This window comes from Triturus cristatus, chromosome 5_2 (assembly GCF_964204655.1).
Source record: "Triturus cristatus chromosome 5_2, aTriCri1.1, whole genome shotgun sequence".
Taxonomy (NCBI): Eukaryota; Metazoa; Chordata; class Amphibia; order Caudata; family Salamandridae; genus Triturus; species Triturus cristatus.
The window spans coordinates 725,919,977-725,945,511 of NC_140588.1; the positions used below are offsets into that span (position 1 = coordinate 725,919,977).

A 25,535-nucleotide genomic window follows, 5' to 3' on the forward strand; every position below is an offset into this window, starting at 1 on the left:
TGATGCTCATCCACTTCCTAAAATCCATGATATATTGGCAAAATTAGGTGGTAGTAAGTTCTTCTACACAATTGACTTACGTTCAGCATACCATCAAATTCCTTTATCGATTGAATCGCAACCACTCACTACATTTGTTACCCCATTTGGAGTTTACATGTATAAAATGTAAAAAAATACTCCCATTCGGACTAGCATCTGCTGCTAGTATATTTCAAAGATTAATGGACAAAATGTTTGGTGACTGTCCTGGCATTCAAGCTTTTCAAGATGATATCCTTGTTCATTCTGAGAGTGTAGAACAACAGTATGTTCTTTTAAAGAAAGTTTTGAACATTTTACATACACATGGCATGACCGTCAACATGCATAAATGCAAATTTCTGTCTCATGATGTTGACTATTTAGGTCATAATTTATCAGCATCTGGTATCTAGCCTAAAACTGCTCTTCTGGATGCCATTAAATGTGCTCCACCCCCTACCGATAAAGATTCCTTAAGAGCATTTCTAGGTTTGAGTGAATACTATGCTCGCTTCGTTCAAGGGTATGCCTTGATGGTACAACCCCATAGAGATATATTAAAGAAACATGCTAGATTTGATTGGTCAATCGCTACTCAAAATGCCTTCATGTCAGTAAAAGATTTGATTGTAAATGCTCCTGCCATTAAACCATTCACTTATGGGGTTCAAAGCATCATTACAGTAGATGCAAGCGCAAAAGGTCTTGGGGCTGTTCTTAGTCAAATTGTAGATGGACCTGAAGGCACTATCGCGTTTGCATCTCGTACGTTGACTTCAGCTGAAATAAATTACAGCACAATAGAGCGTGAAGCTTTAGCGTGCACTTGGTCTGTGGAAAAATGTAAAACTTATATTTGGGGAATAAAATTTTTGTTGTACACTGACCACAAACCTTTAATATACATGTTGGGTGACAGCTGCTCTAATAGAGCATCTTCACGTTTAATTAGACTCCTAGCAAGACTACAGGAATATAATTTTGACATTAAATACATTCCTGGCGGGAAAAAGGTACGGGCCGATTGTCTTTCTCGGATTCCACTTTCAAATATGCAAGAATCTTTCAAATCGGAGGATGAATTTGAATGTGTCTGTTCGATTCAGGATGTAATACAAAATTATAAAAACACTCAGGATGATTGGATTCGTAATTCTGAGGAGGATAATTGTTTACAGAACGTAAAAAAATATTTAATTAACGGTTGGCCTTCTGATCGTAATTTATCTTTGGAAGAAAAAACTTTTGCTCAAATTGCAGAAGAGTTATCATTTTCTAATGATATCTTGCTTCGTCAAGATAAATTTGTTCCTCCAAGAGGTATTAGAGATACAATCATTAGGTTAGCTCATGAAGGGCATCCTGGCACAACCGTAACCATCAATAAGATCAAACAAACTTATTGGTGTCCTGGAATTGACAATCAGGTTAGAACACATGTTAACAAGTGTCCCCAATGCCTTTGCTCTGACAAGCATTGGAAGACTTCAAACTCGCCTCTTTGTCCTGTTCAGTGGCCTAGTGGAGCTTGGAAAAAAATTGGTTTGGATTTTTCTGGACCGTTCTCAGCTCTGAATACAAGAAGAAATATTTGATTGTTGCTGTTGACTATTTTTCTAAATGGATCTATTTTTCTTTTATGAAAAATGCTGACTAACTCTGTTATTTTGTTTTTGCAACGATTATTTTTTACCGAAGGCACTCCTGAACAGATTGTAACAGACAATGGGTCACACTTTACAGCTCGTGACTTACTCATTTTTAAGTGCTTTAGATGTCAAACATTCTTGTTCCATTGTACAGTCCATCCTCAAATGGCCTTGTGGAGCGTGCTAATCGCTTACTCAAGGAAGCAGTACAATCTGCTATTTCAAATGGCTTAAACATTCCTTCCTTCTTACTTCAGAAAGTATGGAATTATAACATCACACCCCATAGCACAACGGGTGTTGCACCTTTCATTTTGTTAAGGGGTCGCATGTCTTCTTCTAAACTTAATCCTGCCTGGCTTATGGAGAAATCTATTCAGTCCCCTATTGATTTGGATAGAATCAGGGATCAGGTTAGGAAAAAGCAAGAAATCTACAAACATAATTATGATAATAGAATGCATGTTTCTAACAAACCTTTACAGCCTGGAGACTGGGTTAGTATCAAAAAACAAATTAAAGTTCCAAAAGGACAGTCTAAATTCTCTGCCCCAGTTCAGGTCTCAAGAGTGTCACACATGGCAGTTCTGTTACATGATCGAGGGTGGTGGAACAAACATGCTCTTATTAAAATAACAAATACACAAGCCAAAATCATTCTGGAAAATAAACAGGATACTGTTGCTGAGGACAGTTCTGGTTCAGATTGGTTTGGTGTTTGTGATAATCTCACTACATCTCATGTTCCTCAGTCTGTACACAGTACTTCTCCTATTCCTTTATCATCAGGCCAAGGGGATTCACCGTTTGTTTCTTCTCCTCCCATTCCAAACACTTTGCGTTATGATAGAGGAGAAGGTGATGGCATTCGTAGAATGAACTGTGAAGGAAGACTGAGAAGGATGCCCACACGTTTTCGTGACTACGTCATGAATTAAAGTTGCTTTATTTTTATTTTGTTTTTGTTGTGTTTTTTTTTATGTTCATTATCTGATTTAGGAATTAGTAATATTTAGATTTTATAGTTTGTCTTTTCTCCTAAAAGAGGAAGGATGTGTAGTAATGTAGTATATAAGAATTTACCATTATTGCAGTAATGTCTCTTTAAGGCTCTGTGTATATTTCAATTACTTGACATCACTAGGTTCTGGAATGCAAACTGTAGTATTCAGATTCCTCTTGTATTTTACTGCGATCAGTCGTGGGTTTTCCTCATGGAATAAACTACCTGCTTCAACTATATCTCTTTTCTTTGGATTGATTGAATCTTTATCGTGAGGATACTACTACACCACCCTAATACCACCCCACCAATGACACAACACCACTAATAATAATACCACCATCAATACCACACCATCACTACCAATACCAATTCCACCAATATCACCACTGTGAGAAAGTGGATTATCAGTTGGCAGAGGGTGGAATCCCTCAAAAGTAATATTGTCACTATTGCTGTTAGGTCCAGTAAAGGTGTCAGTAATTGAAACCTGAGTTCAACCCCTGGTAGCTACGGCACAAAGCAAACAAACTTAACTTGAGGAAATGTGTTAAGCATTTAGAATTAACAAAACTGTTCAAAACACAACACAATAAAAATCCCATTTCAAATTATAAAAATAGAGAACAATTTTTAACAAAATGGCAACAAAATGACAAAAAAAATCCAATAAGGAAACTTGAGATATGAAAGTTAAAAAAAAAAAAAAGGTCAAAACCTTTTTTTTTTTTTAAGCGCCAATGCAGGCCAACTGGTCTTGGAAGACTGGATTGTAGGTGCAATTGAGGCCTACCACGATGGGTTGAGGTTTAGAAACATCAACCAGGTTCAACCTGGCCAGAGATTTTCCCTTCGGACTTAGTCCTGAAAATAAAAAGTCAAAGTCATCAAGTGGGGGCTAGGCGGGAGGCTGTATCCAAAAAGTGATCCATGATGTCGGCTAGGTGTTCAATGAGGTCTTGGAGAAGCCACTGGTTTATGCAGGAAAAGCTTAGAGCTGGAAAATCTAAAATGTGCGCCCAGGGAAGTCCTCTCACCAGCCGGATACTTCTGGCACCTTCGTCTGGTCAAGTTTTCTATGTTTGGACTTAGTCACTTTTTTGGAGCTCGGATTCCTCCAGACAGGCAAGGTTGTAGCTGAAGAGGGCTCCAGAAAGTTGAATGCCTTCTCCGCGAAGTCTACTCTAATACTGATTTGCTGCTGTGCAAAAGCTCTGGGCAGGAGAAACCTGAATCTTCAGCTCAGCAGCAACTCACAGTGGTTCGATCAACTTGCCAGCTTTGTCCTGGTCCTCCTGAGGTCTTTGGAGCCAAAAAGTTCTTATGTTCCAGGTTTTTCAGGGTGTTGGACACAGCCAATGGTCCCAGTCAGCGGTCTCTCTAATTATTTTCGTCGGTGTGCTGCAACAGACTGTGCGAACACTTTTTCAGCTGAGTGCAGAACACTAACAACAAGTAAGTTGTAGGCAAAGGTGAGCGTCGGTCAAACATTTTTTTAAAAAAAAGTTAAAAAAAAAAAGGTAACATCTTCTGTTGCTTATAAACTTGAACTAGTTACGCCAGTTGAATGCTTATTTTGGATTAAATGACCATCTTGTTAAATACTTTGCAATTGATGATTGCGGGCACTCTACAGAGATCATTTATAAGTTGATTAAATTGAAGGCTATTGTATTGTGCCTGCTACCATAGTTTTCCTCTTTTGGCTCATCTGTAACAAACGTGTCAACCAGTGCTTTAAATGGAAAAAGAGAAGTGCTGGTACTCACCAAATTGATTGGGGTGAGCCTGGGAGGGGAGTGTCTGTGGGCGTGGCTTCAAGGCAGCCTTGTACACTATCACCATTTTCTTCTTCAATGTTCAAAGTGCCTTTGGCCAAGTTCTGCCCATAGCTGCAGGGTGTAATTGGTGTTTCTGCTGTAATTATATATAGCGTGAACTTAGCCCGAGGGCATTAACGTGAGATGCAGAAGTTTTACGCGAAAGCAGACTTTTTTTTTTTAAGGCAGTTTGACAGACAATGGATCTGCAAACATTCCCTATAACTGACAGCGCGACAGTTCCAATGTCGAGAGCTCTAGCTTAGAAAACCACAGGTGTCTTCCTGTCCTGTCGCGCTGTCAGGGTGTGAGCAGGGCCGGCCCGTTTTAACACCTCATTGCCCCTTTCTTCGCGCTCCTTTCACCATCTCACCCCTGCTGATACACACACCAACAGACCCCTCACCGTGAGGCAGCTAAACTATCGGTGATTTAGGTGAGCTGGGGAGGTCCCGAGGCGTTTGGGTTCAAGGGGCAGTCACGGCTCATCCAGGGACTAACCAGTCAACTCAAAAACGACCCCCTGCTGCTTAATTTCAGTCTCTATTAGCAAGGGCGCCAAATTTCTCTCCGCCTAAGGCGCTATCTTAACAAATGCCGGCTCTGAGTGTAGGGCTGCAGCCGCAACCTAGCGTCACAATCCACTCGACATTAACTGTCAAGCGCCCATAACCCAGAGACTGACCACAGCATGCCACTAGGAGTACCGGTACTCTCTTAACACAAGGAGAAGTCCCGGTACTCAATGGGAGAACACGGAGAAGTGCCGGTTCTCAGTACCGGTGAGTACCGGCCCATTTAAAGCACTGGTGTCAACATTACCAAACTCAACGGCACTGATATTATCAATCTTGGAAGAAGAAAAGAGTGCGACTGTACTACACCATTCACACTTGTGGATTACAGTCAGCAGTGAGCACTTACTTTGGTGAGCTAGCTCAACAGCTATAAAATGTGTTCTTCTTGTTCAGGGTGGTGTCCGTTCAATCCAGTTAATTGAATATACAGAGAACACCAGAAGAGGTCAGTATAGCATGCACATCGAGGTCCAGAGCTTGGGACGGTTTTCCCACTGTTCAAATTCAAGGAACTCCGCTTAATCTATTTTGCACCTTAAGAGATACATGCTTGAAATCTGGCAGGAATAAAAGTTAAATGGTGAGTAAAAGATTTAGCAAAGTGTAAAAAATTGTTTTATATGTGTTAATATACTATTACATTATTTGAAGCACTTGTTATATGTACGGCTCAAAAAAGCCCATCTTGCGTCTATATCAATTGAGCAGATAATCTAAAGGCCATCTAAGGGGTAACTAACATTTAAAATCATTAAAGGAGGCAGAGTCCCAAATGGTGCACGACATTACTTCAGAATGTTATTTTTCACTAGGTTGCGAGGAATGCTCATCAAAGTGGACAAAGGCTGCAGTACCCTACCCTGTAACTAGAGGTTACTTTTCTCCCTTACTAATAAATACAATCTCCGGAATGAGAAAAGGTTAAAGTGGCTGAGACTGGCCTCCAGTGTTGGGATATCATTAGAAGGACTTTTGAGCGGATCTAGGGGTCTGAAATGGGCGTCTTCAGTGTTCTGGAAAACAAGTGCGGTATTCAATGGGTGAGATCAGTCTACACAAACAATAAGGTGATTTTTAGCCTATAGAGACCTGCTCTTAGAAGCACGTACTCTCTAAGCTAAGCACGTACTCTCTAAGCTCAACACGAACTCCATTGCTCGTTCCCAATTTAAATCCTAGCTGAAAAGGCCCCATTTTTGAAGTGCGCACATTGCAGTGTCACTTTTTCTTTGGTTTGGGAGGAAACTGAAATACTGTACGTGTTCCTGAATGAGATCACGATGAGAAACAAGATAGTGGGTTGAGCAGGTGAAGCCCTGCCAGGACACCCACAATCACTCATACAACTACAGACACATCTGCGCAGAGACAGCCAGCCTACACCAGGGAGAGCTGCCATGTAGGTAGTGCATGCACTGGTGACTCCTTATTGCAGCCTTCCACACTGAGAAAGAAAATAGATTATTTACAGATAAATAATAACAGCGAATTTGTTTCTATCATATATTAAGCAGAAGTCATTACAAGTTCAGAAGAAATACCTCACTTCAAAGACGAGGCACATCCCTTTTTAACTTAAGAACAAAGTTATACAAAGCTACATTAAAATAAATAAAATGTAAATAGCTTTGCAACAGCATTATTTTTCAATGGTCTGGAATAACTCAATATTGTTATTGGTTGTGACACTTGCATCATCATCCCTGAGCTTAGGAGATGGAGGGGAGAAACGTGTTCAGCATCACACATACCCTCATTTTACTTAGCTGAGCTCCAATCCTCACAGAGCTGGGGGAGATTTACTATTGCAATCATGAGCTTAGGCCCCATGGTCATACCTTCTGGAGGTCCATGGCTGAAGTGTACTTCTAAAGTATACTAGAAGCACACCAGTGCCTCGCCATGATATTGTTAACAGGTTTTCTTATGGTCTGGGAATGGGCATTTCAGATTTCCTGTCATTTAGATTGGGATCATGAATGTTGGATGCTTTTTACAAAGGATGTCATATTGTAAGCAGGACAAAGGAAAACTTACATGGATGATAACTAGTGCATTTGTTTCGCACTAATAAAAGCACACGTAGCACATTTGTTTGTCCCTGTTTGCCCTGTTACTCCAAAACGATTTCCGAAACCTAGTTTTATCAAAGAAATCAGTTCACATAATTGACTTAGGACATTTGTGTTCTGAAATTAATTTATATGGCAAGCATCTCCGGGCATTTGTCCAAGCAACCACAGATGAGTTTATACAGCTGTGAAATGAACTTCATCTGCTGCCTCTCCAATCTCTCTTTTTCAGAAAATGATAACAGAAAGGGAGAGACAATCTCAAAAAGCAGAAACCCAGGCCAGATGCAGATGAAAAGAAGTAAAGATTTTTGTTGAAATATGTCACAGCATGGCAGTTATACCTGTAAATGTTTTCGCTCAGCCTCCAAGTGTGTGCTACGGAGAGGGAAGTTGGGTGCGAGTGCAGGTGCAAAGCCTAGAGCAGGGGTCTCCAACCTTTTCTGTAAGAAGAGCTACTTATGTTCAATGAAAATCCTACCAAGCTACTGATGTTATTAGAGATGTAGTAGTTACCACCCCAGACAAGATTACATTAGTGGCCTCCAAATGAAGAATGAGCAGCAGAGATTACTTCAGTGCCTCAGACACCATTGCTAGAAGTAAAGTAAACATGCCATGTCAATGTGGGATGCCTCTGCATGCATAATCCAGAACAGCAATAGGTACGCTGCCCCTGGCAGCAAGTTAATATTTATAAATCTTGCCAACACTTTTTGATTTCTCACTCAAATATTAACTTTTAATATATTTTGGAAATTCTACCATTTTTCTTCACACATGACCTTAAGAGCTCTGAACATACACACATTTGTATTTCAAATACATGCTACATTAATTCAGCCTAGCACAAGCTTCTAATTTTGATGCCGAGGCTGCACGCAGGGGAGCTACTTACAGGTAGCTGGAGAGCTACCAGTCGCTCACGAGCTACTCGTTGGAGACGTCTGGCCTAGAGGGAGCATCGGTCCCAGGAACAGCACTTGGGGGTCAACAATCACTCCAGCAAAAACCATCAGCAGGGTCCAGGGCAGGTCAAGTTGGAACTGATTGGGTGGGCTCCTCAGGAAAAGCCTCCGTGCAGCTTGTTGTGGCCCTATTGCTAAACAGGAGGTTAATCAAATTACTCTTGCAGTCCAATTCCTTAACCTGAGTAAGTGGGAGCAGACCCAGCACCTCAGGTCTCCTCACAGGCCTCAAACAGCAGGTGTAATCCTTCTTTTATTCTTCCACAGGTCCAAAGTGCCTTTAGGAAGATGCTTAGGGGCACCACATTTATGGCTAGCACTGGCTTGTGGTTGGGGATGAAGTCTACCTCCCCTCCAGACAAAAGCGAAAATGATTATAGGGGTAGCCCTACCCATTTTTAGGTCAAGCCTAGCACAGCACGTATGCGCTGCTCTAGGAGAGGGCCTCTTGGAATAACTTGACTTTCAGAAAACTCGTGCGTGAGGCTTTAGATTTTCCACACATTGTATTGGTCTTTGTGTGTGGCTTTAAAAAATGAAAGCACGCAATTGGCCAAAGGCGGGTGCATGCCCCACCTTTTTCAGTAAATGTTTACTTCCACGGCCTCCAGCTTGCGGGAGCAAGCAGCGGCACGCAGGGTGCCATCTGTTGTGGATCATGTTTCCAATTAACACGGTCGCTTTCACTTTCGCGTACGCGTAGCCCTTGTTTGTTTCCACCTGCTTGTGTCTTCGTTGCTTGTTTGTTAATGTAAATAAACCATTTCCCTTTAACACAACGTGACTGGTACAGCACACAAATAGCATAACGGGAGGAGGAGTGAAAGCGGAATGTGTCGCAACACGTGGTGAAAACTCAAACGGGCCTAAGCATTCTTTTCCACAGTGCCCCGCTATTCCCCTGCCGCTTCTGGTGTTGCTGGGCTACACATGAAGATGTATTTTGCTGATCCCCTTGTCACATTGCTGCTTTGTGTTGTAACACTCGTTTTTTTAATAAACATTATAAACGGACGGAAGAGTGACAAATACAGCAACTTCTCTCCCGGACCGAGGCCACTGCCGGTCATCGGTAACCTGAGAAGACCTTACCTGACCTTACTTGAAGGGAGCGCAGCACGCGCTTTTTAACGCCACAAAAAGGGGAAGTTCTGCTTTGTTCACAGTGCGTATTTTTTCCTTATACAATCGGCGCGTGCTTGAGTTGAAATAATTAATACCCTTGGGTGAACCATGTACACGGGGAATCCAGTGTTCAAAATGAAAATCAACGACTTCCCTCACCTCCCACAGAGGAGAATCTAAGACGAAAACAATATATGTTTAGCTTTTCCATACGGGTGCGAACAGGGTACTAGTTCTAAACAAGCATTGGCAAAGTCAATAATTTTCGCCTAGGCAAAATCTATTGACTTTGTCAATGTGTTTTACATGTTGCACCGCAGAGGCAGCAGAAGCAGAAAGCGGAGGTGAGCCAGGCCCGTGCAAGAATCCACCCTTGAAGCAGCTCGTTGGGTGGCTCCAAGTGATTGTGGCAGCAAACAACACCTGTAAAATGTTAAAGAAGCTCCGTGTACAATATATTACTAACAAAAGCTTTAGTTCATTTAAATGGTACCTATATAATGCTGTGAACTATGGAAATTTCTTGCTTGTACTGCACGCTGTGTAAATCCGTCCAACTGGTGTGTAGCCAAGTCAAAGAATGCATTGCATTTTCTTGTAATTACTCTCAGCACCGAGAGTATGTGTAGACACTAAACAAAGAGGAGGTCTCGAGTGAGATAGTCAAGCAATGATCACGTTTCAGTCTCAGATAATTAGCAATCTGAAACCCCCCCTTTATGAAAGCAGCATTACGCCACTTTCCCCGATCGCTCAATAACACTGGCAGGAACTCTCCTTTTTTGTTAGCAGTTTTATATAGCGCCAACTCGACCCAAAGGTATTGGCGTGCTTTACAGGAGCACAGTTACATTACACATTCAGTATCGGTAGGCAGGGGAGAGTGAGTGATTTGCCCAGAAGAATCACTGGATGTTGAGCTAATGCCGAGACACGAACCAAGTCGGCAGCTCTGGCCGTTACGCCACAACCTCTGCACCCAGAACATTTTATATTATTCAGCTGCTGAATGTGTGGTGGGAGAAGGCAGCTCTTTTGTGCCCACCTCTGTCTTAGAAACACCTGGAATCTGTATTTTTTGGTTTCCTTTTTTGATTGATTTTGTATTTTTGCTTACAGGGACTCACTTTGGAAAGCTTCTCTTAGCTGCCCCTACACCACTGCAACCTAGCCGACACTGCTCCTAATGATGCAAGCTTTCTCATGTTCCTCACTTCTTCGAGCTTTCCTAGGCTTCCCCTACACAACTGCAAGCTACCTGACACTGCTCCTGATGTCACGAGCTTCCACAGGTTCCAATTTTGAATTGATATAACCTTACACATATTCAGAAATTAAACTATAATGAATCATTCAGGATAATGTGCTGCAACGCTACACACTTATAAGGTCCCAAAGACGAGACCTATTGGCTATGTCAATGCTTGTTAAATCAGTTCCTGTGTGCCCTACTACACATAAATCCAGGATGGTGAAACCCTTCTCCACTTGTGCAGAGCCTGTGTGCCTACCACAGAGGTTTGGCCAGGGAAATAAGCAACAATTCACTTAACACCATTTCCGGGGGCAGCTCCCTTTCCACTAGAATTGGATCCTGTCCGACCGGGAGAACAAAGAATTGGGCCTGTCCAGGTGTCATCTGACATATGGTTGTGAGGGGGGGAGTCTCCCTTTTAAGTTAATTAAATTCCCGGGCACTGCCCAAATGTTCATCCTACCAGAGGAACAAATACTTCCTCACACCCAGGCCTTTGTCACTGCTCTGGGAGCAGTTTTCACACCTCATTCAGAGCTTGAACAGTCAGAGGGCTGCAGTTGGAGGCTAAGGGAAATTAGCCTCTAGAGAATTTAGACAGGAAAAAGGTAACGTTCTAGAAATACATTTTGCTTTATATGTATTAAAAATATAAACTGGCTTCACCAGTAAATTTGGGCTTTTGATAAATATTACCAAGAGTCCAAGAATGTAACTTTTAGCTATTTCTTAACCGAAGATAGAATTATTAAATTTAAATGTAAGTTAACTGTAAGGACATGTTTAATATTATCTTTCTATATGTCCTACCTTTAAATAGCATGCACTCTGCCTTTTGAGCTATAATGCCAACTTACGAATGACTTATTAAAAGGAAGGTTTAAATTTGCTAAAACGTATATTTTAACAAGTCTGGTTGCAGTTTCAAACTGCATCTTCCAGGTTGCAGTGCTAGGCCTGGAGCCAGTTCGACTTGCCTTAGGGGTCAGATCACATGCACTGAGGTCTGGCAGGCAATGTACCACAGCACAGAGTTTTAAAACAGTTGCTTCTGTCCACAAAATATGGGGGTGATTGTGCAAAAAGAGGCAATTTCCTACACGGCCCCTTCCAGATGAAAAGTGAGGAGCAACTCCACCATTCACTTGGCAGTTGTCATCTAAATGAAAGAACCTGGAAAGGTCATCTGCATTAGTGTGGTCAGTGCCAGGTCTATACTCCACTGTACAGTCCATACTCTGTATGGAAATGGACCACTGTTAGATCCAGGAAAGCTCTGACTGACGTCTGGGTTTTCAGACGCTCCTAAGCCAAGAAAGTTTGAATCTTGTGCTGGAGATTCTGCACATGTCCCCTGTCAACTAAGTAGTCTAGGCACACTAGAGGCGCTTGTGCTATCTGGCACTAGCTGGCCTTGAAAGTCAGTCCCACTTGATGCAGGGCCTGAAGCACTTCTCTGAGGTGGGTCAGGTGTTTCCGTCATATGGAGCTAAAGATAGTAATATCATCAAGATACTTTACACAAAAGGTTTTCAGCTGTACCCTGTTCACCAGCCTCTGGATGGTCACCGGAGCATTCTTCAATCCAAAGGGCATTACCTTAAATTGGAAGTGACACTCTGGAATTGAGAATGCTGAGGTCTCCTATGTTCTCCCAGTCAGAGCAATCTGACAGTAACACGAAGTCAGATCAAATGTGCTGAGATACTTGACAGCCCCTAACCAGTCGATGAGTTCTGTGACTGGGGTATGTGTCAGTCTTAGTGACAGCATTAAGTGCTCTGTAGCCCACACAGAACCTAAGTTCTTAGGCTGGACTTGGGCGCCAGGGACTACTGGAGAGTTCAATCACCCCCAGGGACAACATTTCGGCAACTTCTTCCCGGATGCTGGCCTTTACTTTATCTGACAACCTCTATAATTTATTTGTGACAGTTAAACTATCACCAGTGTCAATATTGTGAATACACCACTGAGTCAGCAACAGCCCAGCAAAATGCCCCAACAATTGGCGAAATTCTCTCTGTTGCTGTTATATCAGTGTAGGAGAAAGCACTCCTCCCTCCAATGAGCCGCCCCTGGCATTGTGGGACAGGAAGTCTGGGATAGGTTACTTCTTCTCTTCCTCTCTTCCGTCAGTGACCATCAGCATGGTCATGTCTGCCCTGTCAAAGTGAGGCCTCAAACTGATGACAGGGATCACCTAGTGAGAGTGTCTGCGAGTATCAAGGTCTTATCCAGTACCACTCAGGGCCCAGCCCATTTGTCCTAGGGGGGCCTGGGAGCCACAGGCTCCACAGCCCATACCTTCTGGGCTGGCTGATACTTCATAAAAGTTGCCTTCTGATCATACCAGTGCTTGATCAGCTCCTGCCTGTCGACCATGTTCCTGTTAGCCCTCATCATGTACCCAGCCATGGAGTAACGCAGGCCCAGTACATAGATTGAAATGTCATGTTTGGGTTCCTTGAGAGCTTTATCCCATCTTTCAAGGACACAATTTAAGGGACCTCTTACAGGGTACCCATACTAAAGTTGACAGGGACTGAAGCCGACTCCCTGTTGTGGGACCTTCCTGCAAGCAAATAAAAGCCATGGGAGTAGGACATCCCACTATTAGCTGCTAGTAATTGAGAGAGCATGCTTAATATTAACTTTCACCATGTCCTACATTTAAATACCATGCACCCTGCCTTATGGGCTATAATGCCTACTTAGCGGTGATTAATTAATATTTAAACCCATCAAAGGGGCTTTTTTAACAAATTCCATTGGAGAGAGCATGCAAAAAGAGGCACTTTGACAAAAAAAGCAAATCCTCCGCCAATAAGACACCATCATCACTGCTAAAACTACCACCAATAACAAAACCACTACCACTGCCATCAACATGCATTGTAAAGTCAACTGATCTCAGTTTATTCTCTCACAATGCATTTTGCTTTTCACACTGCACACTTTAAATCTAGCACTAGCGGTAGTTGGCTATTTAATTATTTGCCTTTCTAGCCCTCCTTTGACTTGGGCAATTCTACTGCTGACGGGGAACTCGACACTTGAGACGGAGCTATAGGAGCAGTTTTCCTTCAGACACAGGAAAAGTATGAGAAGGAGCATGCAGCATTTCACCAATCCCATTCCAATGTTGAGAAACCTCTGATGCAGACACAATTGTTAACCACAATAAGCATTTTTCTTTGCACAGAATGATTTTGACATCACCTATATTTCAGGTTAAAAAAATGTAGTGGCAGATGCTTTGCCCCGCTTGTATGCAGAATCTGTAATCACATATAGATGGTCTGTAAGTTCTCCAAACTAGGTCTTGGGACAGTCTTTTTTGGAAAGAATAAAAGATAGCACAAGAAGAGGTAAATCCAAGAGACTTGGAAAACCTTCATACGAAGGCTCCATTAGATCAGGCAAATGAATTATATTTAGTCAACAAGCTATTTTAGTCCCACTGAGGAACTACAGGTCTAAGTAAAGAAAATGTGTCAACACCCTGCTATAACTGGTCATAAGGGAGGGGAATTTGGATTCATTATCTTTTTGGTGGCTACTGTTATTTTCTATGTCTAAGAATTTGATCTTGTCTGCCTCATGTGTGCTTAGCATACATCCTTGCAGTATAAGCCTTCTGGTTATCCAAAGTCTTTACTGGTGGCCCCTGAACCATGACATACAGTCTCAACAACTTTAATGAGTGATTTTCAACCTTCTGAAGAATATCATGTGATAATGGGGATAGTAGACACTATTTTCAAACACGGCCCACAAAACAAAATAAATGCTCCGTTAAGTGTTGGCTGATATCGTTTGGTTTCATGGGTTATTCATTGGTTGCCTCATAGAAATATCTCGGATAGAGGTACTGAGTGTCACATTTCTGGAAGACAATATTCAAGGCATTGGGAATTGAACACGCTCTAGCGTTTGGTTAACATCATCAATCCAACAGGCTAACAGAATGAATTAAAGTTGAGAGTGCTGCTACTCAGGAGGATTGATTTTCATATATTTCAATGGTTTCTTTTCTATAACAACATTATTCTTAGTGCTACAAAGGTTTCAATCTTTTGCTTGTACGGTTTCCATCTGAGCTCCACAAATGGATCCATTAATTCCTGTAGCTACTTCAGTAATTTGGAAGCTACTTGAGTAATTTGAGGAAACATAGACAATTCATTTCAGAAAGTTTACACCATTCCAAAGCAATGATGAAGAACATGACGACATATCAAGATCAAGTTCTACTTCTTTTTGTGTCCTGGGAAGAAGGTTTTTGTCTGCTCGTTTTATTCCAATTCATACTATGCTAGTAAAATTTTGGCAAGAAACTTTTGGCCCATTTGTGAAAACACATCAAGTTAATTATGTGGCCTTCCAGCTGAAGTTACCTCATACTTTGAAGAGTAATCCTTTCTTTCATACATCGCAACAAAAGACTAATGTGCCTGATCCTTACCATCAATTGACACCTGAACTTCTCCCAATCAAGGTACATGAACAAGCTGACTATGAGATTCACGAGATCTGCAATTCCCTAAAATTTAGAGGAAGAGTTCAGTTTTTGATCCAGTGGAAGGGAATTCCTGTGAGCACTCTTGAAAAGATGCTTGTTCAGTACATGCTCTAGTGATGGTCTGTCATTTTTTCCTAAGACAATAACATAATCCCAGAGCTTCTAAAGGGGGGCATACTGTCACATTCATTCCCAGAGGTAAGCACAAAACTAGAACTTATTTAAGTTTTTGCAGCTTTCAGAGGAGTAGTAGTCTTGGGCATGCCCCTCCTGTTCACAGTGTACCTGTTTGCAGTGGGACCTTTTTTAGTTGGATTTAACACAGCGTCTCGGCACCTATGAAAGCCTAGGCAGTGGGCCTAAATATGACTGGATGTCATGTGGAAAGTCAAACCTGGGCTTCTTGTTCATGGGACCAGGGGCACACTCTGTTTTCAGTGGAAGTTTGAGCTTGCCCATCTAAAGTGCCCAATCAAAAACATTGGTGTCTCCATTGGGAATCACATGGACTTCCCAATCCAAAATGTTGTACGTTCTCTTCCTCTACATTTCACATATAAAAATTAACGCTTGGAAATATATGTTGCAAAGCATTTTGCTCTATGATTTTTAAACGCATTCTATGTCCCTTTGGTCTACACTTTTGCCCCTCATTTTTCTCAAGCAGATTTGGTCGTTCCTTGCAAACCTTCCTGTGCCTGTAATAGCGTTTGCTATTTTTGATGTTATTTACTTCAAACTGTTTTATAACAATTTCTTTCTAGATAATTGGACTCTGGACCTATATACTGCTTGGCTCTTTTCTCCCTCCTGCGGTCAGGGGAGTATGGTGACTTCCTGATGATCACCAATGTAATCTACATCATCAATCAAGATCAACATGGATTTCTTAAGGAGGTATTTTACCCTTGTGGGTTTTCCCCTTAGCTGCGACCTTCCATCGGAGACACTTGTTACCTTGCATGTAAAGTATTCTATGCAAGGTCGCACCATGGCTACTGGGAGGGTTTGCCCTTTCCTTGGGCGATCTCGAAGTAGACTCAGTAATGATATATCAAGCTCAGTCCTTGACACAAACATCTCCTGCTCCTCCCTACTCAAGGACAGGTGGGGCAGTGCCTCACACATCCTGGTAGATCTGTCAACCATGGTGATTAGTTTTTGCTTTACAAATCTCTTCAATCGGTCTCTTTACTGTATGTTCAATATTAACATTTCATTCTATTGCTGGATTTTGTTATTCATTTTAATGCATTCTTGAGGGTCAGTTGGTTTATTAAGTCCTAATTCAAACAGAGCAGTCATCCGGCCTTTGCAGCCCTTAGTCATCAAAATAGACAGCACTCAGTGCATGCAATTCTTCTGTTAAGTTTATTCACAAATGGTGCAACATCCAACGACACCAAAATAAACCCAACAAAGCAATGGACGAAAGTAAAACTAACTTCACCAAGCTCAAAACAAACTACCACACCATTCAATCAATCCTTGGCAGCCCTGTTTGTAACATAATACTCCAAAGGATCAAACACTGCCAAAAATTACAAAAATATCACAAAGTTTATTCCCTCAGGGTGAAAAGTGAAAGTGCTTCCATACAAAAAAATAAAGAGTGGGTGGCAATCCCTCTCCAGCGAAAGATTCAGGCACGTCTTTGGGCTTCGAGGAAAAAACACATGATCAAATATCATACTTGTACTGATGCAGACAAAGCCAATCAATTATAGCGGACGTCTAAATATAAATATTCAGGCAGACGTAATGCAAAACCACACAGATTCATTCTGGGATATTGAGTCTTCACATTTCAATAAACTATAGAGCCTTTCTAAGGTTCATGGAGGTGTATTTTTTCATTGATAGAGATGCTGCATTTGACAAAACTTAAATACAGATAAGATAATGCAGTAGAGGTAAACAGTATTGATATCTCTCGAAATAATAACTGTAGATCTGCCCTAAACCCACCAAGATCAATTGTTTTTTTGGAGGGGCCAACCTTTCCAATTAAAGATTATATATTTGTTTCAAAGATTTTGGGCCAGATGTACTAATTACTGCTTGCAGATTGCAACCAGTAAAGTATATTAATAATACACATAGTACAAATAGGTCAGCTTGTTAAATTTCAATTCGGAGATGGTCACAGGTTGGCCTACGACATGCATACTAATCATGTAGGACCCTAATTGCCACCTACTCCGATGGTGGCCTTCTGGTGTCATTCGACCACATCAGTGATAGCTAAAAAAACAAGCATTGGCATAGCCAATAGGTCTCGCTTTTGGGACCTTATAAGTATTTAGTTATGCAGCACAATTTCCTTGGTGGAACAACATTAATTGTTGCATGGTTAAACACTCATAAGGCCCCAAAGGCGAGACCTATTGGCTATGCCAATGCTTTATTTTATTTATTTTTTAAAGCACAAGCAGTGCTTTTAGGCTCCAACTGCCACTTAGAGGTAGAGAGAGAGAGAGAGGTGTGTGTAGAGAGAGAGAGAGAGAAGGAGGGGTGTGGAGAGAGAGAGAGAGAGAGAGAGAGAGAGAGAGAGAGGTGTGCAGAGAGAGAGAGAGGGAGAGAGAGAAGGAGGGGTGTGGAGAGAGAGAGAGAGAGAGAGGTGTGCAGAGAGAGAGAGGTGTGCAGAGAGAGAGAGAGAGGTGTAGAGAGAGAGAGAGAGAGGTGTAGAGAGAGAGAGGGAGAGAGGTGTGTAGAGAGAGAGAGAGAGAGAGAGAGAGAGAGAGAGAGAGAGAGGCGTGTCTTGCATAAAACAAACAAAACAAGCATTGGCATAGCCAATAGGTCTCGCCTTTGGGACCTTATTAATGTTTAGCTATGCAACAGTTGCATAACTAAACACTTAAAAGGTCCCAAAAGCGAGACCTATTGGCTATGCAAAGCGGCCGTGCAGCCGCGAAAGTGATCGCGATCACGTTCAAACATCAAAGCGGCCGCAAAAGTGAAAGTAATCGCGGTAAAGCGTGGCGCACGCGCACACAGTAGCTGTAGGCTGGCCTGGTAGCACTATTTTGGAGCCCTCTCAATAAGTCTCGCCATACCAGCGCATGCGCTGGGTCAGGCGAGACCTAAAAACGGGCAACCATTGGATGTCAATCAAAACCTCATGGTGGAAACATCCATTATTCACGGTGAACCGTCTTTAATTCTAAGTACCATGTGTTTTCCCTTTTGTGATGTGGACACTGGCAAGCCAAACATTCACCCCTCTAGGGATACTCACGAGCTATGTCCAATAAAGAACAGCTTTCAACTCATGATAGGGTGTAATGCTTACACTGTTAGAGTGCCACTACTTTCTCAGATTTGGAGCTAATCAGTGCTCTTCCAGCTCAGTGACAAATACTTGTAAACAGCCTGCCAATGGTGCAGGCAGAGTTCATGGTGTTAGGAAGTGGGCGGGGATTCGTGATGAAATACAGTGATATTAGATAGAGTGACCGATGACAGGTCAGTGACAAATGCTTCTGTAGCGCAGTAGGTGGGGGCGTCTACCTGCTGCCAGTGACACTGCGGCCAGCACTGCTGTAGTAGTGTTTAGTGAAGCAGTTCGTCGTATTGGAGCAGGCGCAGCACAACAGGGAGAGGCAAAGGTGCTATGTGACGTGCAGTGGTACAAACACGTGATTAGAGACTCAGTGGCATGGCGAGAAGTAAGTACTGTGTGATGAGGAGAGAGAGATGTGCAGTGTGAAGGGAAGTAGATTGTGGAGGTGAGGTGAAGTCACATTGAGGTGGCACGGGGCAGAGTAATAAATAGATATTGTCAGTGGCACAGGAAGAAGAACGCTGTGATGATTGATAGGTGTAGTGGCATTGGGGAGGTAAAGTGGAAAGATGAGCGGTACTGTAAGAGACAAGCGGTACAGTGTGAAAGGGAGGGGTACAGTGTGAAAGGGAGGGGTACAGTGTGAAGCTGAGCAGTGCAGAGTTAAAGCGTAGGCTTACTATGATAAGGAAAGTAGACTGCGCAGGTGATGTGTAGTGACAGAGGTAGCATGGGGATAGGAATGGCGTGAAGGAGAGAACTATAGGTACAAGAAGGAGGCACAGAGGCTGATCATATAAGGAAGAGACATGAGAAGCACAGGTGAGTGAAATTACGCTTGCATGAGAGTAGAGGGAAAGGCACTGGCTAAGAGGAGAGGCAGAGTGGTAAGAGAAGTAGATTGTACAGGGGAGAGGAGCAGTGACATTCAGGAGGTAGAAGTGCAGAGTCTGAAAGGAAGCGGCACATGTCAAGGGAGCTGTAGTGACAGGAGGGCAGTGTAGAGGTGCAGTGACAATCAGGAGGTAGAATAGCAGTAAGTGCAGTGCATGGACCGTTAGGAGGACACCTTGTTCAAGTACAAACAGTGCTTTGAAGAAACGCTAAAAGGCATGCAGCGCTTTCTAAAAACGTTAAATACCCCGCAAAGTCCCGTGATGCACTGCAGTTCTCACAAGCCTTTCGGTTAGCATTCCCCATCCATTCAAGCGTGTTATGGTAGAAGGGTGTGAGGGAACTGCAGAAACAATCTTTGTGTCACAAGTAGGCTGGACAAAGAGGCCTCAAAAGAGATGAACAAACTTTCCCTTCCCAAACTGAATAAATACATAGATTTACTAACAAGACAGGCGGACAGAAGACACAGAGAAAGAAAAACACACAATGCGATCAATTTTAGTGGAAGGCTTGGTTTCTCAATTAAGTGAAAATTAAACCCAGCCAGTGTCGCAGGAGAAGCTTGCACCAAATCTCTTAACAGTCCTGTGCTGGATCTAAGCAACTCCAAAGCTCCCTTGTTTGCCACCCCGACGGAGCACCTCTAGAATATCTGAAGGTGCCAACAGCCAAATTTCACACTGGATAATAGTCCGAAATTATAACACTGTTGGCAGATGGATGCAAATTATTCTGGCCCAATGCACTGCTGATTATTTCTTGAACACGGACATCAGGGATACATGTGCCCTAATTTCCCAAGGGAGCAGTGTTATCACACAAATGAGGTTGCTTTGTCGAGCGGTCAGTGCGGCCCCAAATAGCAGGTTTGTGCAACAGTTTAAAAGCGACATATGGTACCCCTATGCAACATTCCAGTCGGACACTTAATTGGTTTCCGGGATTTTCACACGGATTTGCCAGTGCGGGTCAACTACATAAATTACATTCTTCTAGAGATTCTTCGAGTTTAAAGACAGGCTAAAACGGTGGATGCAGTTGAGGCCCACCGGGCTCCGGCAAATATTTTTCCTCATCAGGCTTTCACAGAGCAATAGAGAGAAGAACAAAACAAGCATTGGCCGCCCGGCTCACTGCGAACATCAAAGCGGCCGAAAGCGGGCGAATGGGGAGAAAGGAGGGGTTAGTGCAAGCCGAGGTGACAAGAAGGGCTGGGCAAGAAGGGAGGAGGGAATGCCAGCAGCAGAGGAGCCTGATTAAGGCTGACGAAAAGGGAGGGGGAGAACGGAGGAGGGAGTGCGAGCAGCAGCTGTGCACGTACAAGCCATCGTGCACTCAAGCTTTAGGCCTGCCAAGTCATGTGGGTAGCACTTTCAAAACCCGTATACTAAATGCTCTCCGAGCAGCGCATGCACGCTAGCTCAGCGAGACCTAAAAACGAATGCACCGCCATTTTCCTTAAAGGAAAGGAGCTACATTTAAACACAAAGGTACATTTAAAAAAAATGTTTAATAGGTGCCAGAGGCCCCAGAAGCCACTGCCTACTCCAAAACAAACTTTTATTCAACATTCACAAATAGGAATGGGCCCGGTTTCCTTTTCCAAATGGGATAAGACCCCAACTGTGCAGTCAGTAACTTTCCAATGTTTTGCAATTGAATTACAGTCAGAAAACTTTGATACATAGAATACCAAATAGGTATTTGGAAAGGACGATCAAAACATGCCCCCTCCAAATACGGCTTCGGTATCCATTCCTAAACATATTTAACAATTCAGAAAAAGTTTTCCGAATCACAACAAGTGTTTGGTACAGAAGGAAGAGGGTTTTAGCATTTGCAGACCACACCCTCTCATTGACCAATTCGGAGGGTTTGTAAATGCTAAAATATTTCAACATCTAGTCCTGACTGCCTATTAGCCATCTAGCAGCAGCACCAAAGACATGAAAATATATTTTCATGATGCCCGGAACGGGTTTGTCAACCTTTACAAGTAAGATTAACAAAAATGCTGCAGTTATAATTAACCGAGTACTACAAATCAGATTTAATATTTCTCTAAGAGTTGGTACATGATAAAAACATCCAGTTTAAACAATTTCCAGGAGGTTACATCCTTTTAACAGTGCAGCTGACTAATAATTACTTTGTCGCGAAGAACAGCGTTATCTAGTAGATAACCTGCGCATACTGAACCCTTTCTTTGGAAAAAGAAGTTCTGGGCTAGGACATTGACCAAGTTGATTACTGTGTGTTCCTAAACTCCATACGTTATTTATTCTCATTTAACAATTTCTAAACCACTCCCCACTGTACCAATACAGCAAAAAAATATAAAAACCACCATATATAAATAACTCAAGCCGTGCCCAACATATCCGAAATATGTAAAAATAAAATAACGAAGAAACAAAGTAAAGCAAACCAGTTAAAGTGGAATATGCAATTACAAAAGTTGAACATTTTACTTCTAAGAAAGCAGCTTCATGAAATAATAAATTACAATTATCTCAACACAAAAAAATAAAAATAAAGCTAGCACCTAATGGGCTTAGAGGAAGTGGAATGAAAAATTCTGATCTATATGATGCGTCACTTAGGAAAGCTTTGGCAACATTTAAAAAGGTTTTCCCAATCTTGGAAGTGAGTCATATGTAAACGGTTACAAGATTAATACATACATTTCAGTGCTCTAAAAAAACAGGGAGGTAGACAATATTATGGGGGTGTATTAGATGGTTACACTTAGTCTCGTTGTGATGCATGAGGACCGATGCACTCGCAGACCTAGTCTATATGGAAACAATAGCAGAGGCACTAACTGACTACTTCGAACGTAATTGGGATGCCATGAAGGTGGTGATCAGGGGTGTTGGTATGGCTACCACTACGGGTATTCATGAGACACTAGAACAGGAACTGACATTACAAGAAGAAACAATAGCGACTGTAGAAAGGGAACTGCAACACAATCAGCTAAAACACACCAAGTGGGGTGAGGCTAAATTACAGTTTTATTCCTCCTGGGAGTGCTTTCAAAAACATGTACGCCTCTTAAATAGACACACTCCAAATAGAAGTGGACAGGGCAGGTCGTTTATTGGCCTCGATGATCAAGCAGGAATGCTACTCTGAACCCATACTGGCGAGCAGGAGAGAATAGAGATACATGCCCAACGTGCTAACAACAAGATACTGACTGCACACCTACGACAGGTATACACATCCCCTGGTGGGTAACCAGACCACTTGAGGAAACCTAAACATGCTACCGCTGACACGTTAGAGGACCCTGAAAGGGAGGACTTGGAGGGCCAAGCAAAAAAGAATACAAGCCATAGATTCCCTTCAGAGGTTGAAGGCCCGGGGTGGTGCAGGTGGTGTTAGGGGGGTGGGGTAGAATGGTCTGCCAGCCGAGTTATACAGGAATTCCAAGGGATCATGGTTGACAAATTGCTTCCAGAGACCTGTGCATCTAGAGACCTTCGCACAGAGTATACTCCCGACGTCCATGATAGAGGCCCTGGTTGTGTTGACACCTAAGCCAGGGAAGGACCCAATGGAATCCGCCTCCCATCGCCCCTTGTCATTACTGAACATAGATAAAAAAAATACTCGCCCAGATTCTGGTGAAGCGCCTTTACCATTAATCCTGAAACTAATCCACCTGGATCAGTTGGGATTTATCCCCTGCAGAAACACCCTCTGCAATCTGCGACGATTGCCCACATGCTTCACACGGTCTGTTAAGATCAGGAGTAATATGTCCTAGCCTTGTGGGATATGGAAATGTATTTGATTCTGTCTGCTGGGACGATATGTGGCAAGTGTTCACTAGAATGGGGGTGGACCCCAAATATAAAGCTTGGGTCAAGTTACTGTACACGGAGCCACTGGGGAGGGTACGAATGGGACGTATCGTGTCAGTGGGGATTCACTTACAGCGGAGTACCCAACAGGTTTGACCCTTGCCCCTCCTGCTAGTCGCCCTGGTGATGGAGCCGGTGGTATGTAGAATATGAAAGGTGATACAAGGCTGGGGGGTCCGGGTGGGCCTGATGGCGCATACAGTGTCACTATATGCAGATGATGATATGGTTTATTTGCGCCAACCCGCCATAGCGGCCCCAATTACGTTAAATGTGATGAGGGAGTTCGGAGCACTCCCATGGTTATGTGTGAATCGCTCAAAGTTTGTGTGGTTCCCTGTGGGATAGGTGAAGGGAATGGAGCTCACACGGCTCCCTGCAGCGGACCTCTCATGGAAGACAGATGACGTGCGATATCTCGCTATGCACATAGCGCATAGGGTCCAACAGTTCAACACACTTAATATGAAACGAGTACTCACAAACCTCTGCCCTTCCATCTCTTTTTGGAATACCCTAAAATTTTCCCTGATGGGGAAAATAGCTCTGATTAAAATGGTAGCATTCACTCACTGTTTATATGTGTTGCAGGGCACTGTGTATGAGATCCTCGCAGTGTTTTCGGGGAACTAGACCACCTCTTGCTTGAACTGCTGTAGGCAGGGAAAAGATGTAGGGTAAGCTTAGCCCCACTCAAACTAGAATGGGACGGGGCAGCATGGAGGTCCCAGACCTCGAGATGTACAATTCTGCATCGCACCTACAACAAGCTGTTCACTGCTCTGATGATGAACCAAACTGGGAGACATCGTCAGGCACATATGGTGACTCCGACCCAGGACCTTTCTGTTGTGCGGTAACTGAACGCCTGGGACTGTACCTCAGTTGATCAGATTGCAATGCACACTCTGGGAGCGGGATGGTGTTGAGGGTACTTAGTAGGCTGGAAATATGGAAAATCTGGCTGTTCGTGCAAATAGCACGGTCGATGGGCATAGACCGAAGGCAAGAGGGGATTGTCTCACTCCAAATTATTTATACTCTGCCGGCCTTTTCATTACATTACACAACATGATTGACACATTTAATTTGGAACGAGGACAGTTCTTTCAATATGTCAAGATCACTGCCACAGCGCAAGGAATTTGGCCAGAATTCCCTGAGGCCCCGGAACCTACTCAAACACTTGTCACTCTGTTGACAATGGCGAGGGGGTCGGGAACTCATCACTCAAATATCCCATGCCCTTCGAACAGACAATCCGCGGCACCCTTCAACGATTGAGGACACATGGCGTCAGATGCGTGAATTTTGCCAACAATCTGCGGAATGGTTTAAAATACACAGAGTGATATGGGAAGTATCAGTAAATGAAAACTCACTCAACATACTGCTGTCACACACGTAGGGAGACCATATCGCATAGGAGCAAGAGTGCCTGTAGAGCGGACACAACATTGAGTAAAACTGAGATCAGCGAGAAAACCGCCGGAGCATAGCCCTGAAAGAAGTGAGACCCACCTCCTCCGTGGGCAGCGCACCAAAGAATCACTGGGTGGAAGCACTAAACGGGCGCCACAGAAGCACAACCAACTTCCAACCAGCTATACAACTTGGTGGAGGAGAGCGTGCTCCACAAATGCGACATAAGAAGGGGGTGTGTTCCGATATTTGCTGACCCCGAGCGTCGGAGTGGACGCTTGCCGCTAATTATCCTTGTTACCTGCCCTCCAGGATGGCTGTAGAAACGCTGCCTCGCCGCTACTGACCCTGCCCTGTAGTCCCCCCGCCGCCGCAAGCACAACCAAGCGGCCGCCGAGCGGGGGACTACCTTTCCCAGCAGGCAGAGCGCAGGACACGCCAGGGACGCGCCAGGAGGCGCCTTAAAATAACGTCATCACCCGCGTCGCGGGAGCGCGCGGGGCTAAGCCCGGGCAAAGGGCGGGCCCTCTGTGGCCCTTAGGGGACAGAAGGTGACGGGACGGGCCACCCCCCTTTCATCGCCATCATCCTGGGACACAGCACAAGGTGACAGTGTCAGTGTTTTCTCTGGTCATATTATTGCATGTGTGGTCTGTTATAGCTGCTAAGCTTAGCCCTTCATAAGTGCCCAGTATTCTATTTGTCCCCCCGGACTTCTCCTACATGATGACTAAAGTAAGAAAGACTCCTGTGGCTACAAGATCGTCGACTAGAAATAAGACTGTTCCATCTACACCATTACCGTCTCTTACAGCCATTGACTTGATGTTACAAGAGACTATAGGTGTAGTTGCAGATGCTATACAAAACACGGAGGGGCGTCTTTCAATGACCCCAAATATGTGCTTTCTTAATCTTTCATTGCATACTACTGCCAATAACAACACTGCGGAGTCCTCTATTAATTTGGAGGAATCACTTTTGCTGCAATCCTTTACAGGGTTACCCAGTGGCCAAAGTAGTAGGAACAATGCATCAT

At 43.4% G+C, this 25,535-nt stretch overlaps 2 protein-coding genes across 3 annotated transcripts in view; one reads left to right on the forward strand and one right to left on the reverse strand.

The window, feature by feature from the left end:
- The window catches only part of SH3BGRL (SH3 domain binding glutamate rich protein like), a 266,619-nt gene that overhangs the window by 24,246 nt on the left and 216,838 nt on the right, over nucleotides 1-25,535 (reverse strand). The window lies entirely within an intron of this gene.
- LOC146829185 (uncharacterized) overlaps nucleotides 1-25,535 on the forward strand; it is a 64,466-nt gene that overhangs the window by 18,192 nt on the left and 20,739 nt on the right. Inside the window, exon 2 of the mRNA XM_085607828.1 lies at nucleotides 15,784-15,916. The gene's annotated coding sequence lies outside the window, so the exon portion shown is untranslated. The remainder of the gene's footprint in view (nucleotides 1-15,783; nucleotides 15,917-25,535) is intronic.